Genomic DNA, 14,828 nt, shown 5'->3' on the forward strand with positions numbered 1-14,828 from the left:
GAATTGTGAACCCTTGTGGCAGTGTCTAATGACCCTTTCACCGGAGTCGCTTATCAGATATTTTAAATATCAGATATTTACATTATGATTCATAACAGCATCAAAATTACTGTAATGAAGTAGCAACAAAATAATTTTATGGTCGGGGGTTACCGAAACATGAGGAACTGTATTAAAGAGTCACAGCATCAGGGAAGTTGAGAACCATTCATTTAAGGAATTTTCTTAGAAGAAAAGAAAATGAAATAAAAGAACTGTCAGAGCTAACATTCTGTGCTTTAAAAAACATTTTTTTTTAGATTTGTTTTTTATGTGTGAGTATTTTGCCTGTGTGTGTGTGTGTGTGTGTGTGTGTGTGTGTATGTATGTATGTATATATGTATGTATACCGTATGTGTGCCCAGTGCCTAGGGAGGTTAGAAGAAAGTCTTTGATCCCCTGGAACTGGAGATTTTGGATGGTTGTGAGTCACCATGTAGATCCTGGAAATCAAACCCAGGTCCTCTGGAAGAGCAGAAAGTGCTGCTAGCTGCTGGGCCTCCTCTCTAGGCCCAATTCCATGATTTTAAACGTGATACTCCTTTTAAAGCTTATAGAGTAGCCCAAGTGGCTGTAGTAAAGGTTAAGATCACACTGAGTATGCAAATAGAAAGGGATCTCCCAATCTGAGCCAAATGCCAGTGAAGGGGAACTTTTAGGGATTGTCACTTTGCCCAAACAATGGCAGTGCCACAATGGTCCTGATAAGATACAGTCGAAACAGGCCTGTGGACGGCTGGCCTATCACCCCCCGTCCGCTGTACAAAGTAGATTTGAAGTTAAATGACCACTATCTGAAGACAGGTCTGATGTGGATGTCAAATTAAACAGTGGCCCTGATTTATGGCATAAAGAATCACCATGGATGTATCTAGTGGCCCCATTCTTTCTACCCATGCATGGAGGTGTTGAGAGGCGTGCCGTCCTGTCTGATGGCTTAGCCTAGGGAAGTGCCTTGTTCCTATAAGCTTCATCCTCTTCAGCTCAGGGATCCTTGGCCCCCCAAAACCATTCTCTTACTCTTACAGAGAACTGGCACCTGTGATAGCCAAGGCTGTCCAGACAAAAGAAGTTACTCATTTGCCTTTTCACACACTATGAGGTTCCTGCTGTAGAGCCACCCTATCGACTGCAGTCTAGGGTCTCCTCGATTTTCTTCCATGCTTTCTGAGAGTTTCCTTGAGTTTGTCAACCCATGTTTTGTTGCAGCATGGTCCTGAGAACCTGCCTTGTTTCCTCCTCTCCCCCTCCTCTCTGTGTGCACAGATATAGGTGTGTGCCTGTGCACTTGCCTATGTGGATGGAGAGACATGGAGGCTAGAAGACTTCTGGTTTTGGTTTTCAGGCCCAATATTAGTTATGTTTCTGTTGCTGTACTGAAACACTGTGACTGCATAAAAGACAGCGTTTAATTCAGTGTATGGTTCTATAGAGTCAGAGTTTATAATGGGCAAGGCAAAGGCATGGTAGTAGGAAGAGCTGAGAGGCATCTTGATTTCCAAAGCAGGAGATCAAGAGCACTGGAAATGGTGCCAGGCTTTTGAAACCTTAAAGCCCAGCCCTACTGATACACTTTCTTCAACAAAGCCACACCTCTTAATCCTTCTTACAAAGTTCCACCAGCTGGGAACTAAGTATTCGAACCCATGAGCCTATGGGGGCCATACTCATTGAAGTCATCCACTTTGCTCTTTTATATTTTGAGACGAGGGTCTTTTATTGATGTGGAACTTACCTAGCAGGCCAGGCTGGCTGGCCATCAAAGCTCAGGTGTCCCTGCCACCTCTGCCTCTGCTGTGCTGGAATTATGTCATAATGGTGTGTGTGTCATAAGGGTGTGTCATAATGCCTCACTTTTATGTGGGTTCTGGGGGATAAAATGCAGGTCTTCGTGCATTCATCTGCCCCCCCAAGTGCTGGGATTAAAGGCATGTACCACCACTGCCCGGTGAGACAGTATCTTTTATTGAACCTGGAACTAGACTGGCGGTCAGCAAGCCTGAAATATCTTCCTATGTTTACCTCTGTACCCCCAGCACCGGGAGTTATGGATCTGCATGACTATTCTAACTTCTTACACATCTTACACAGGTATAGGAGATTAGAACTCAGGTCCTCATGTTTATGCAGCAAGCTCTTTTACCCATGGAGCCATCTTCCAGTTCCTGATTCTCCGTATTTTTATTGTTCATTACTTCACATTGCATAAGATGCACTCGAGCCTCAGAATTGCAAACTTGAGTCACACCTCTCCTATTGGGAACGTAAGCAGTTTAGTTTTGGTTTACTTTGTGGGAGCTTTGCATATGTATGTTTCCCACTATAGCAATAGATTTATGTCAACAGATCAAATATTACTCCACAAAAGCTTAAGGGGCTCAGCCTTAAAACTCTTCAGCTGCATAACGAATGTTTTAGCCCTTTGCTCACATAATGAAGCTATTAACATTGGTTTGAAATTAGATTTTCCAACATTAAAAACAGGAGAGGATAGAACCACTAGACCACAGAGAATAGCTTCAGTGTGAAGGCAGGTCAATTGCTGTTGGTCAAATGTTGTTCTTGGGGAGAATGCTTTCCCCTTTAGTGAGCCTGGCCTCTTAGATAATGGAGTGTGGGGTTGCTGAACATATGGAGGAAGAGTAAATCTGAAGTGTGTGTGTATGTGTGTGTGTGAGAGAGAGAGAGAGAAGGGGAGTGATGATCATTCCAGAATGCTCCCTGATACATAGTGAATCTAAAGGTTTGATTTAGAGCACTCTCAATTCCCCAGACTCTTGTTTTCTTCATTCCATTATCACTCCATGCCCTCGTTGAAAAAGACATCAGAGCACAATGAAAGTGTCTGTCTGTCTATCCATCTGTCTGTCTATCACCTGTCCATCCGCCCATCCATCCATCTATCTATCTATCTATCTATCTATCTATCTATCTATCTATCCAGTGTATCTGTGCACATGTGTGTGTGTGTGTGTGTGTGTGTGCACGCGTGCATCAGGGTCTCATGATGTGGACTCCCAGGCTGGTCTTGAACTAGGCTAAGCTACTCTCAAATTCTCAATCCTCCCAGGTCAGTGTCCTAAGTGGTGGAGTTGAAGGCATGTGTCATGATTCAGCTAATTCTTTTAACATTTAACCTAAGGTCTGGGGGGCTGCTGAGTGGGTGAAAGCACTTGGTGCATATTGCAAGCATGCTAGCCAGAGACAAACAGGAATATGTTTGTCTCTTTCTACATCTCAGTTTATTGAATAGGAATAAATTCTCATGATCCAGAGGTTTCAATGATAGCAAACTTGACAGATTATCAGATAATAAACACCACACATGGCATATATGCATGTGTATATATATATATGCATATATGTAGTTTACAGAAGGAATACAAGTTAAAGCAGCTGTAGCAGAATAGGAAAGGCTTCAGAAGTAGGCTGTGAGAGTCTATGCTGAAGTCGGGGTTTGAGAACAAGACTGTAAAGTTCAGCTGTTTAGAGAAAGTCTGGGTCTGGTAAAGGCCATGACTCAAAGCGACCTGGAGAGGAAAGCGTTTATTTCATCTTATAACTTCAGGTCATTATGAAGAGAAGCCAGGGCAGGAACTATGGGCAGGAACTGCAGCAGAGACCACGGTAGCGGAACAGTGTTTACGGTGGTGTATCCCATGTCTTACTCAGCCTCATTTCTTTTACCAATCACGACCACCAGCCCAGCCAGGGAACAGTGGGCTAGCCCTCCTTCATCAATCACTAATCAAGGGAATACCTCACAGACTTGTCTGTTGGTGGCATCTTCTCAACAAAAGTTCCTTCTCCCTAAATGACTGGATTGTGGAAGATGGCAAAACCCAGCATGGGTTATTTCTGGTCCAGGTTCACATGGTTAAACGGGTAGATGGTCAGGCAGTTGCATTGGCTGAGTTAACAGAGGGGTCCCCAGTGGAGCTGACGCTCCAGGGAGGCTGGAGAGTTCTCTGCTTGTTGATCCTCAATGTATATACTGGTTATCAGGTGATAGGTTGGTGTGACACCATATGATCAAATGTTAGGTGTCTGTCACTTGATGGCATCCAGCCAAATGGGCTATGCTCTGGTTAAACCTTTTGCTTTTGTCTGGTGTGTTTAATAAGTTCTTAGGTCTGGTTACCCTGATAGGATTTTAATGCATTCATATGCCTCCATAGTCTGAATTCACTCAAAATAAATATATAGGGTGGCTCTCCTTTTACTTCTGGTCATTTATAAGTCTGGGTGGTGCCTGGAAGATGTTCAGTTTGTGTGTCTACATAGAAGTTGCAGTCATCCTTTCTTAAAATGGAGTAAAAAAGTCTTAGTGCAACACACAGGTTGATAAACCACTGTTTTATACCACATGGGCTAACTCAGAGCATCGTCATCTCAACATCACACAAACCTAACAGTCTGAGTCAGGACCCTCAGAACCTGCATAAACCCAGACACAGTAGTGTAGGTATCCTAGCACACTCCTACTGGGAAACGGGAGGCAGAGACTGTATAATTTTTATAATCACTTCAGTCAACTAGTCTGGCATAGTCAGTGGAGATATAGACCCTGTCTCAAACGAGGTGTAAGGTAAGACTGACACTTGAAGACCATCTTCAGACCTTCACAGGAATACCATACACTAGTGTGTGTACATAGGGGTGCATGTGTGTGTGTGTGCATATACACAGATATGCATGGACATACTCAAAATTTAACTTAGAATCAATATATTTACTTTTAAAAATTCTATTGTGAACCTTGCAGGCTTTCTCTGTAGTGTGGAGTGATTCATACGGTTGTGTGGGGGTGATTCTAACAGTTGCTCAGAGTGATTCAAATGGCTGTGTGTGGCCAAAGAGCTTCTGGAGGAGTTATTGGCAGTTCCTTCCTTCCAAAACAAACCAAAGCAAACAACAAACTAACTGAAAAGCAAGCAAGCAACACCAGGCACCTTTTCTAAGGGCAGTCAAGCCTCTAGCTATCTCATCTTCCCAAGACGAGCTTGTCTATGATCTCAGACGCGTTACCTGTTTTTCCACAACCTCTCAACGGTTCAGAATTGTTGTGTAGATCACCTAGCCTCCAAGAAGGAATAAATGCTGGGCTGGGGAGGCTTTTGTGAGTGAGGACCCACTAATCCCTCACATGTTCAGAGAGTGAGTGGCCCTGGACTTTGCTGTTCTCAGTGTCTTATGTGTAGTGTAGGTGTATAGCAAGCTCTTATGCATCTTGTTGTTGATGCTGTTGCTTTCCAAGCTTCCTTGCAGCCTGGGCAGGTGACCTAAACTCCAGTCATGAAGGACCAAGGTGATCGGGAGGTTAAAGGAGAGGACAGTAGGGAAATCTTACATGGGGATGCTTCTGCGCAGCAGACTCAGGGTGCTATTCAACTGGATCTGAAGGAGAAAAACCCTCCCACACTCTGGTTTCTTCCCAGTATATTATTTTTTAAAATACCTCCTCTCCATCCTTTACTTAGTTCATAGAGGCTCAATCTTACTTTCTAAAGTTGCCAAGACATCGGGAGTGTCACTAAGTGTTCAGCTCCTCTCTGCTGGTGTCATGGTGTTAATGGGGCTTGAGGGGACGTCTTTGGCAATCAGTCTTTACTGGCAGGATTCTCAGCACTCCAGCCAAGAACATTCTTCCTCCCTGTTTCCCCCTGCTTGGGCGAGTGTAACAGTCAAAACAGAAGTTGGATATTTTCCCGTTTCTGCCAGTTCTATCCCTTAGGACCAAGACCTAGCCTGACCCAACTTACATCAGTCTGTCATAAAATGTCATGGGTTTAAAATAAAACCTGTGAAGGTCAGGCTGCCCCCCTGTTCCCCTTTCCTTGTTTGGAGTGGGGAAGGAGCTGCCTCACCCTAGACTGCTTCAGAAGGAATGTAAACTCTTCATCAGATCCGGATGGCTCTGTGTCAAGAGAAAGGACCTTGGGCAGGTCCTTCCATTTCTTGTAGCTAAAGTTTGCTCATCTAGAAAATGAGACCCACAGAAACAAAGATTGCTGTACTAGAGTATGTAGCCAATGCACTTTGTAAGCAATGAAAAGCAGTTCGGGATTCATTGTGACTGTAGTCATTTCAAAGTCTTTCAACATTGCCTTTTTACAAATTAAAATAAAAACAACTTTCTGGGGCTAGAAAGATGGCTCAGTGGTTAAGAGCACATTCTCTTCTTGCAGAGGGCCCAAGTTTAGTTTCCAGCATCCAGCATCCGTGACAGGTGGCTTGAGAGCCACCTGTAATCCCAACTCCAGGGCACTGAGTGCCTTCATGTTCACATTCACACACACACACGCACTCACACATAGAGATGTAACTCAAAAATCTTCCTGTTACTGCACCCCCACCCACCAGGTAACTCCTAAGACCCGCTGGGACTGGTGACTGCTAATCCCAACCCAACTCGCTTGATTGATGAGAATATGTATTAGTCAGGCTTTCATTGCTGTGAACAGATGCCATGACAAGGCAACTCTTAAAATGACAACATTTAATTGGGGCTGTCTTACAGGTTCAGAGGTTCAGTCCAGTATCATCAAGGCAGGAATATGGCAGCATCCAGGCAGGCATGGTGCAGGAGGAGCTGAGAGTTCTACATCTTCATCTGAAGGCTACTAGCGGAAGACTGGCTTCCAGGCAGCTAGGATTAAAGCCCACACCCACAGTGACACACCTACTCCAACAAGGCCACAGTTAGTCCAACAGGGTTACACCTTCTAATAATTCATAGGCATGACTGAGTTCCACGGAGGAGTCACCTGTCACTAAGAGAAAAAGCCACTTCAGGACATACAACTTTGTAACTTTGTCCTCTCTCTCTCTCTCTCTCTCTCTCTCTCTCTCTCTCTCTCTCTCTCTCTCTCCAAAGTAGTTTAGGCTTGTCTTTTTTTTTTTTTAACATCTTCACATAAATTTTGGAAATATCTTGATGATATACAAAAGAAATCCAGGGGCTGCACAGATGGCTCAGCAGTTCGAGCTCTTATTGGCTCTCCCAGAGGATCAGAACACCCACACTGGACAGCTCCCAACTGCCTGTCACTCCCGGTCCAGGGGCTTCAAATGCTCCTTTTGCCTCTAAGCACCTGTATACACACACCCACACTCACAACCCTCTCACACATGAGAGAGGTGGGGAGAGTTACAGAGACACAGAGAGATGCACAGAGAGACAGAGAGTGAGTTGGGGACAGAAACACAGAGAGATAATCAAATAATAAATCTTTTTAAAAATTCTATTTGTATTTTGCATTATTGCATTGAATTGAATTTACAGATCAATTTGGAAAGAATTAATAAACTAGCAATACTAAACCTCCCACTCCGTGAACAACGGATATTATCTTTGTTTCTGGAAAGCTTGATTTCTTGAATTAATGCTTTGTAGTTTTGAGCATATGCAGTCTACAGGCATTTGATTTATGCTTCTGCATTTTATATTTGTGCTATTGTCTCAGCTACTGCATTAGTTATTCCTCAATGCTGTGAGCAGATGCCTGACCAAACGCAACTGAAGGTTTGTGTGAGATTTAATCTGGCCCCAAATTTGAGGGGATTTAGTTCATTGTGGCAGGGAAGGTATGTGTGATGTTGTGATGTGTGTGTGGTGGTATGTGTGTGGTGTGTGTATGTGTGGTGTGTGTGGTGTGTGATGGTGTGTGTGTGGTGTGTGTATGTGTGGTGTGTGGTGTGTGATGATGTGTGTGTAGTGGTGTGTGGTGTGTGTGTGTGTGTGGTGTAATGGTGTGTGTGTGTGGTGTGTGGTGTGTGTAGTATGTGTGGTATGTGGTGTGTGTGTGAGTGGTGTGTCTGATGGTGTATGTGTGGTGGTGATGTGTGTGGTAGCTGGTAACAATATGCTGGCAGTCAGCTGACTGGAAGTCCCCTGGAGTATAAATCTGAAGGCTTATCTCCCAAGACCCACTTTCCTTCAGCTAGCCCTCTCAAAAGTCTTACAATCTCCCAAGATCCGACCCCTGTCTGGCAGCCAAATGTTCCATCACATTTCACACACAAACCATAATATGGACCCTTTTTGTTTTGTTTTCAGTCAGCTTTGCTGTGTAGTTCAAGCTGACCTAAACCCCACAGTCCTTCTGCTTCTTCCTCCCGTGTCCTGAGATTACAGGTGTGTCACCACACCAAGAACAGGTACCTTAAAAGTATGCATCTGTGTGCTTGCATGGGTGTACATATACACATGATCATGTGTGTGTGTACATGTGCATGTTGGCATGTGCACACGGTCATGTGTGTGGCACACATGTAGACAACCTGAAGTGTCAGCCCTCATCTTCCATCTTGTCTGAGACAGGGTCTCTGTTGTTTTACCACTGTGTACATGATGTGAGCTCACGAGCTTCCGTCTCAGCTCAGGGCATGGAGATCCCAAGTGCATGTTACCACAGCTGGCTTGAGATGGGTTCTCAGGATGATAATTCAGGTCCTCAGGTATGTGTAGCAAGTGCTTTATCCTCTGCGCCATCTGATCAGCCCAAGAAGTACCATTTTAAACTTTTATTGCTAACCTACAGGAACACAACTCAGTTTTGTGTATTAATCTTACAACTGACAACTTATTGAACACACCAAATTCTAAAGGATTTTATAGATTCCTTGCCATATTTTAATGTTAATGTAAATAATTATGTTGCCAGTAGGGTACAGTTTTAATTCTCCCTTCAAATGATATGTTCTCTCTCTCTCTCTCTCTGTCTGTCTCTCTCTGTCTCACTGTCTGTCTGTCTGTCTGTCTCTCTCTGTCTCTCTGTCTGTCTGTCTCTGTCTCTCTCTGTCTCTCTCTGTCTCTCTCTGTCTCTCTCTGTCTCTGTCTCTGACTGTCTCTGTCTCTCTGTCTCTCTCTGTCTCTCTCTGTCTCTCTGTCTGTCTCTCTGTCTCTGATTGTCTCTGTCTGTCTCTCTGTCTCTGTCTCTGTCTCTCTCTCTCTCTGTCTCTCTCTCTCTCTCTTCCCCTTTGCATTGGCTAAGACCTTTAGTGTGAACATGCGTAGGAATGGTGAGCACACACAATATATTTTGAATATGTTGACTGCGTTTTTTAAGATTTTCTTAATGAGATTAGAAAAGTTAGCCTCTATTAGTTTGTGGACAGTTTTAAAAATATCCTTAAACCATTTTTATCGTGCATATATGCCCCGTGCATGGTGCTGGTTATATAAGGACGTATATGCCCCGTGCTTGGTGCTGGTTATATAAGGACGTATATGCCCCGTGCTTGGTGCTGGGTTATATAACTCTAGAAAGCACACGGTGCTGACCACATTTGTACTCACTGATCGTCTGTCTCCCATCTCTCCACACTTTTCTGTTTGTCTCCTTTTTCCCCCTTAGAGAGTTTCATTTCTACTTTCCTGTCATACATACGTACATACATACATACATACATACATGCTTGCATGCAGCGTTATAAAAAACTAGGAACCACAAATAAGAGGAAATGCATTTGTCTTCCTGAGATGGCCTAATTCATTTAACAGGATGATCTCTGGTAGCGCCTATTTTCCTTCAAGTGATATAATTTTATTCTTCATTGTGACTAAGAGAATCCCACAATGCATATGTAGTTAGCAAGAGTTGTAACAATGTAGTGAATTTTGTCAGATATTCTTTCAGCATCTACTGGGAGGTCATAAGTGTCACCCCTATTAGCTTGTTAGTAAAGTAAATGCTAAAGCAGAGGGGACAGTGTCCCAACAACCTCCCCAAGAAGCCTGAGGACTCTTGAATGAACTTCTACTATTCCTGTGTGAAAATCCATCAGTTTATCATGTGCTTGGGATTTATTTCTCTCTTTCTCTCTTTCTCCACCCACTTTCCCTCTCTTTTTCTGGTTGTCTGTGTGTGTGTGTGTGCGTGTGTGTGTGTGTGCACGAGAGAGAGAGAGAGAGAGAGAGAGAGAGAGAGAGAGAGAGAGAGAGAGAGAGAAAACATGTCCACTCTTTATAGCACCTGTGGGTCAGAGGAGGATACTGAATGTCTGTCGTCTTTTCTCATGGTCACGTTATTCCCTTGTGACAAGGTCTCTCAGTGAACCTGAAGCCAAGTTTGCAGCCAGCAAGTCTCAGTGGTTCCAGTGTTGGGGTTACAGATGCTTTGGTGGCTACACACAGGTTTTTATGTGAGCAAGTGCTACAGATTCAAACTTGGGTTTCCACACTTGTACAGCAAACACACTGATGCACCGAGTAAGTTCTCTGGCTCTAGACTTTTAAAAACTGTGTATAACTTTGCAAAATGATACACAGAAAGTATTAGGTCAGATTACATAGATCCACAGGTACTTGGCTACCTTATTTAAGAAATTATTTAATATCAATGTCAGTTTCATCTGGAAAGTCTGAAGTATTGGGAAACTTCAAACTTACAGTGGCAGTGTTCTCAAAACTCTGACTTTTGGTGACAGCCCAAATGTTATTACTGGCAGCAACAGATACAGTCATGATTTTCTTCTTTCGTGGCAGGCTTGCTTTATTCATTCTTTAAGGAAATTGAGCCAATATAGATTCAATTGAGCAAATATAGTTTGCCACTCATTCTTTCAAGTAAAAATAGTGTTTCATGAATAAAACAAAACAAAATAACAAAAAAACAACCAACCAACCAAACTCTCTACCCTGGCTCAAAGCTTCATCATGTGAACACTTGACCTCAAGACACCACTGTACCGAGAAGCCTCAGGCCTGCAAGTCCTGCTTCTTCACACAGGATGCTAAAAATGTTGTATTTAGGTCTTTAGAAAAATTAGCATTTTTAAAAACTCTTTCATCAAGGATTTGAAGTAAAAACTAGTTCATTTTCTTGCTATCACAGTACGGTGAAGAATACAAAGTTCACTAGTAGAATTTGTTGTGCCTGCCGTGATTTAGATGAAGTAGGGGTCAGTTTGACTCGTCTATGCTATTGCAACAGTGTTGAGAAGCCAATAGTGTAGGGATTGGAGAGGGACTCAGTAGTTAAGTTTTTGGAGACAGGGTCTCATCTGGCTGGCTTGGAACTCACTATGTAGCACAGGGTAGCCCCAAACTTGTGGCAATCGTCTTGCCTCAGCCTCCTGAATGCTGACTTTACAGGAATGAGCACCATGCCAAGCTCAGAAAATAGTTTGGATCTCTTGGGCCACCAAAAGACCATGAGTTTTGATCTCATGGGTCCCTAGGACTCTGCATACTTTTAGATATGCTGCCTGGACCAGGTGGTGGGAATGGCAAAAGAGAAAGCGGTGGGTGGCTTGAGCCGCATGCCCAGGAGTCTGTAGTTTTTAATGGTCTAAGTGGTTCTTACCTTCCTAAGGCTGTGATGCTTTAATATAGTTCCCCATGTTGTGGTGACCACCCAACCGTAAAATTATTTTCCTTGCTACTGCATAACTGAAATTTTGCAACTGTTGTGAGTCCTAATGTATATATCTGATATAAAAGATCTCTGATATGTGACCCCTGTAAAAATGTTGGGGGTCTTGACCCACAGGTTGAGAACCACTGGAAGCAAGCAGGCATGTGTGGCCTCTGTGCAAGTCTCAGAATTCACAAGATCTGGGGTAAACATTGGACTTGAGGTGGCTACAGCGGCTGATCTTTTAACTCTCAGAACAGTGGAAAATGAGAAGGCAGGCTGAGTGTGGTGGTCGCGACCAGTCCTGTGGAGGCATTTTCTGAAGATTTCTTCTTTCCTAGAAAACTAGATTGTGTCAAGTTGACATAAAAACTAGCCAGCACAACAGCCCAACATCATACGTTACTTATAACATACTTTAGAGTATAGGTTGTGTCCCTGTGATCATGTGATTGGCTGGGACCTGCAAGTGGCTGTCAGCTGTGGCTGGCATTGTATGAAGAGCTGATGAGACAGTGTGGCGTTACCCTGGGAATGGATCAGAATCCAAAGTTCTGTTTCTACTAAATTCCTATCACCTGTGTGCCATCATAGAGTCAAAAGTCATAAAAGGAGTTGCCGTCAGGGGCCGGCTTTACTGGTTCTATGTGAAATTGTAGGTCACGGTTTTGATAGAGTTGCTTAGAGATATCAGGGCAGCCAGGCCGGCATTCTATTCACAAGGGATTTCACCTACTTCCCTACAATCTTAGCCACCATATCAGGTACTGAGAAAATGCAGTAGAGGAGTTCGATCCTGGCCTCTGAATTCAGGCAGGTCCAATCATTCCACGCGGACGGAGGGCTAGGCTCGCAGAGCCTTGTGAGATGGGAAGGCTTTGGTGAAGAGAAGATAAACTCAAACAGAGAGGGACAGGAATGAAGGCAGACAGCCCAGATGCACAGGAGGACAGGAGAGTGACAGGCTGGGAGGGGAGTGGCCTCTGCCATGCAGAGGTGAGGCTAGGTCTCTACACTGAGTAGGCTCTTTTCTTCTTCCCTATTCCCTCATTTTTCCCCCTTTTCCCCCTGTGGTGTTGATGATGGATCCCAGGGCCTTACACATAATAGAAAAGTGCTCTACCACTGAGCTCATCCCTCGCCCACTTTTCCCCATCTTAGTCCCCCCACCTTGCCTTCAGGGTTTTATTGAAATATAGCTATGACTTCTAAGTACTGACTAATGCCTTCATTAGTTATTGAAAAAACACTTTAAAGTATAGATTTATATGCAGTTGCAAAGACAGGTTCTGGGTATCCCTGATGCATGTGCCCCTGTGAGTATCAGTGTTATGGTAATACAAACCTAATAACGACATTGGTCACAGCTACAGAGCTTATCCAGATGTTCCTAGTTATATGTGTGTGTGTGTGTGTGTGTGTGTGTATGTGAAATCCTGTCACATGTGTAGCTCCCACTGGGCCACCACCACAATCAAAGTATGGAAGTATGTCGTTACTACACACTTCCTCATACTACCCACACCTCCTCCCCTACCCAGCACCATACCTAGATTTGGACATGGGGATTTGAACTTGGGTCATCATGCCTGCCCTGCAAGCACTCTGACCCACTGAGCCACCTCTCCAGCCCTTCATGCTTACAGGTTTACTTCAGGTGGTGCACAGCTGTAACCAAGCAGTGCACACCTTGGGAGACTATCTTCCTTATTCAGCCTTTCAGGAACCTAGAGGTTTATCCAAGTTATGTGTCTTCTCATTGTTAAATCATAGCCCACAGTATAGATGTGTCCCCACTGTTTAACCTGTGACACTAAAGGAAGTTTGTACAGTTGTTAGTTTTAGCTTTTATGAATACAGCTGCTATGAATAGTTGAACAGTCTTTTAAAGAATTATTATTAGTTCTCCTGATGGGGGAGCTGGTGGAAAGATTGGAGGAGCGGAGGGGGATTGCAACTCCATAGGAAGAACAATATTGGCTGGCCAGACCTCTCAGTGCTCCCAGAGACTAGACTATCAACCAAGGAGTGTACCTGGAGGGATCCATAACTCCACATACATATGTAGCAGGGGATGACCTTGTCTGACATCAGTGAAAGGAGAGGCCCTTGGTCCTGTGGAGGTTTGATGCCTGAGTGTAGGAGGATGCTGGAGCAGTGGGGAGGGAGAACACCCTCATAGAGGCAAAGGGGAGGGGGGAGAGAGCAGATGTGGGATGGGGGGGTTGTGGAGGGATAAGTGGGAAGTGGGATATCATTTGAGTTATAAATGAATGGAATGATTAAATTATTATTATTAATTTTTGAGACAGGGCCTCACTATGTAACATTGGCTGGTCTAGAGCTCACTATGTAGACCTGGTCCCAACTCATAGAGATCTGTCTATCTCAGCCTCCTGATTGCTGGGATTCAAGGCACGTGCCACCACACCTAGCAAGATGTATTTAAAATTTTTATTTATGTGTCTAGACCATCAACCACGGAGTGTACAGGGAGGTTCCAGATATATCTGTAGTAGAGGAAGGCCTTGTCTGACATCAATGGGAGGGCAGGCCCTGGGTCCTGTGGAGGTGTGATGCCCCGGTGTGGGAGGATACACTGCTCTATGTGTCATTATGCATTCCTGCCTGACTCAGTTTTTCCATCAGCAAAATGGGTAATAGTAAGTCAGAAACTTAGGAAAATGAACTTTGTACAAAAAAAAAAAAAGCCGTCTAGCCCTAACTCTGCCTGGAGATTACCTCAGTTATGACATTTCTGCATGCACTAAAGAGTTCCAGGAGAAGCTGGCACCCCGAGTGGCTGAAGAAACACCTCCGAGTGACCTCATTTCTTCTTTTGGTTTTCTTTCTACTGTTGAATGATGAAGTTGACTCTCCAGTCTCCCAAGACTGTATGAATACCACTGTGTGTGGCAGACTTGGAAGAAGGGGAGAGAATGAGGAAGGAGTGTATCCTTCATGGAGGATCTTCCCAAGGACAGGTAGTCCAGCTGGGGTCCCCTGTACTCCCAGCTCCAAGCTGAATGACCTTGAAGTCATTCTGTGGAATTGTGCTAAGGCGGTAGAAGCAAAGGTGGATCATAAGGGACACCCTATTCCCCGAGTCCTGCAGGCTTGGAATGGAAGTTCTTGAACTCCATTCAGTTCTCCCTCCGTGTTTGTCATCCCTGAGTGAACATCAGCACTGGGTGTTGGTTGTCTTCTCTGGGGCTGTACAGGGAGAATGCAAGGTCCAGAAGAAAACTCTCAAACTATGTTTTTAAGTAAGAAGTGATCCTTGACCTCTGCTCTGTCTGGGGAGCAGAAAGTAGGCCACAGTCCGAGCCCTCCTGGGGATGTCTCGTCTCAGCTAGTTTCTCTGGAGATAAGGAGCTTTTTATTTCTTTATTTTTAAATATTTTTTTTTAATGTCACTTTAGTTCGCTT

The 14,828-nt window shown here is 44.1% G+C and overlaps 1 protein-coding gene across 1 annotated transcript in view; it reads left to right on the top strand.

Annotated features, from left to right (window-relative positions):
- Window positions 1-14,828, top strand: part of Ccdc3 (coiled-coil domain containing 3) — a 91,534-nt gene that overhangs the window by 4,359 nt on the left and 72,347 nt on the right. The window lies entirely within an intron of this gene.

The sequence above is a fragment of the Grammomys surdaster genome, unplaced genomic scaffold, assembly GCF_004785775.1.
Source record: "Grammomys surdaster isolate TR1022 unplaced genomic scaffold, NIH_TR_1.0 146, whole genome shotgun sequence".
NCBI classification, from domain to species: Eukaryota; Metazoa; Chordata; class Mammalia; order Rodentia; family Muridae; genus Grammomys; species Grammomys surdaster.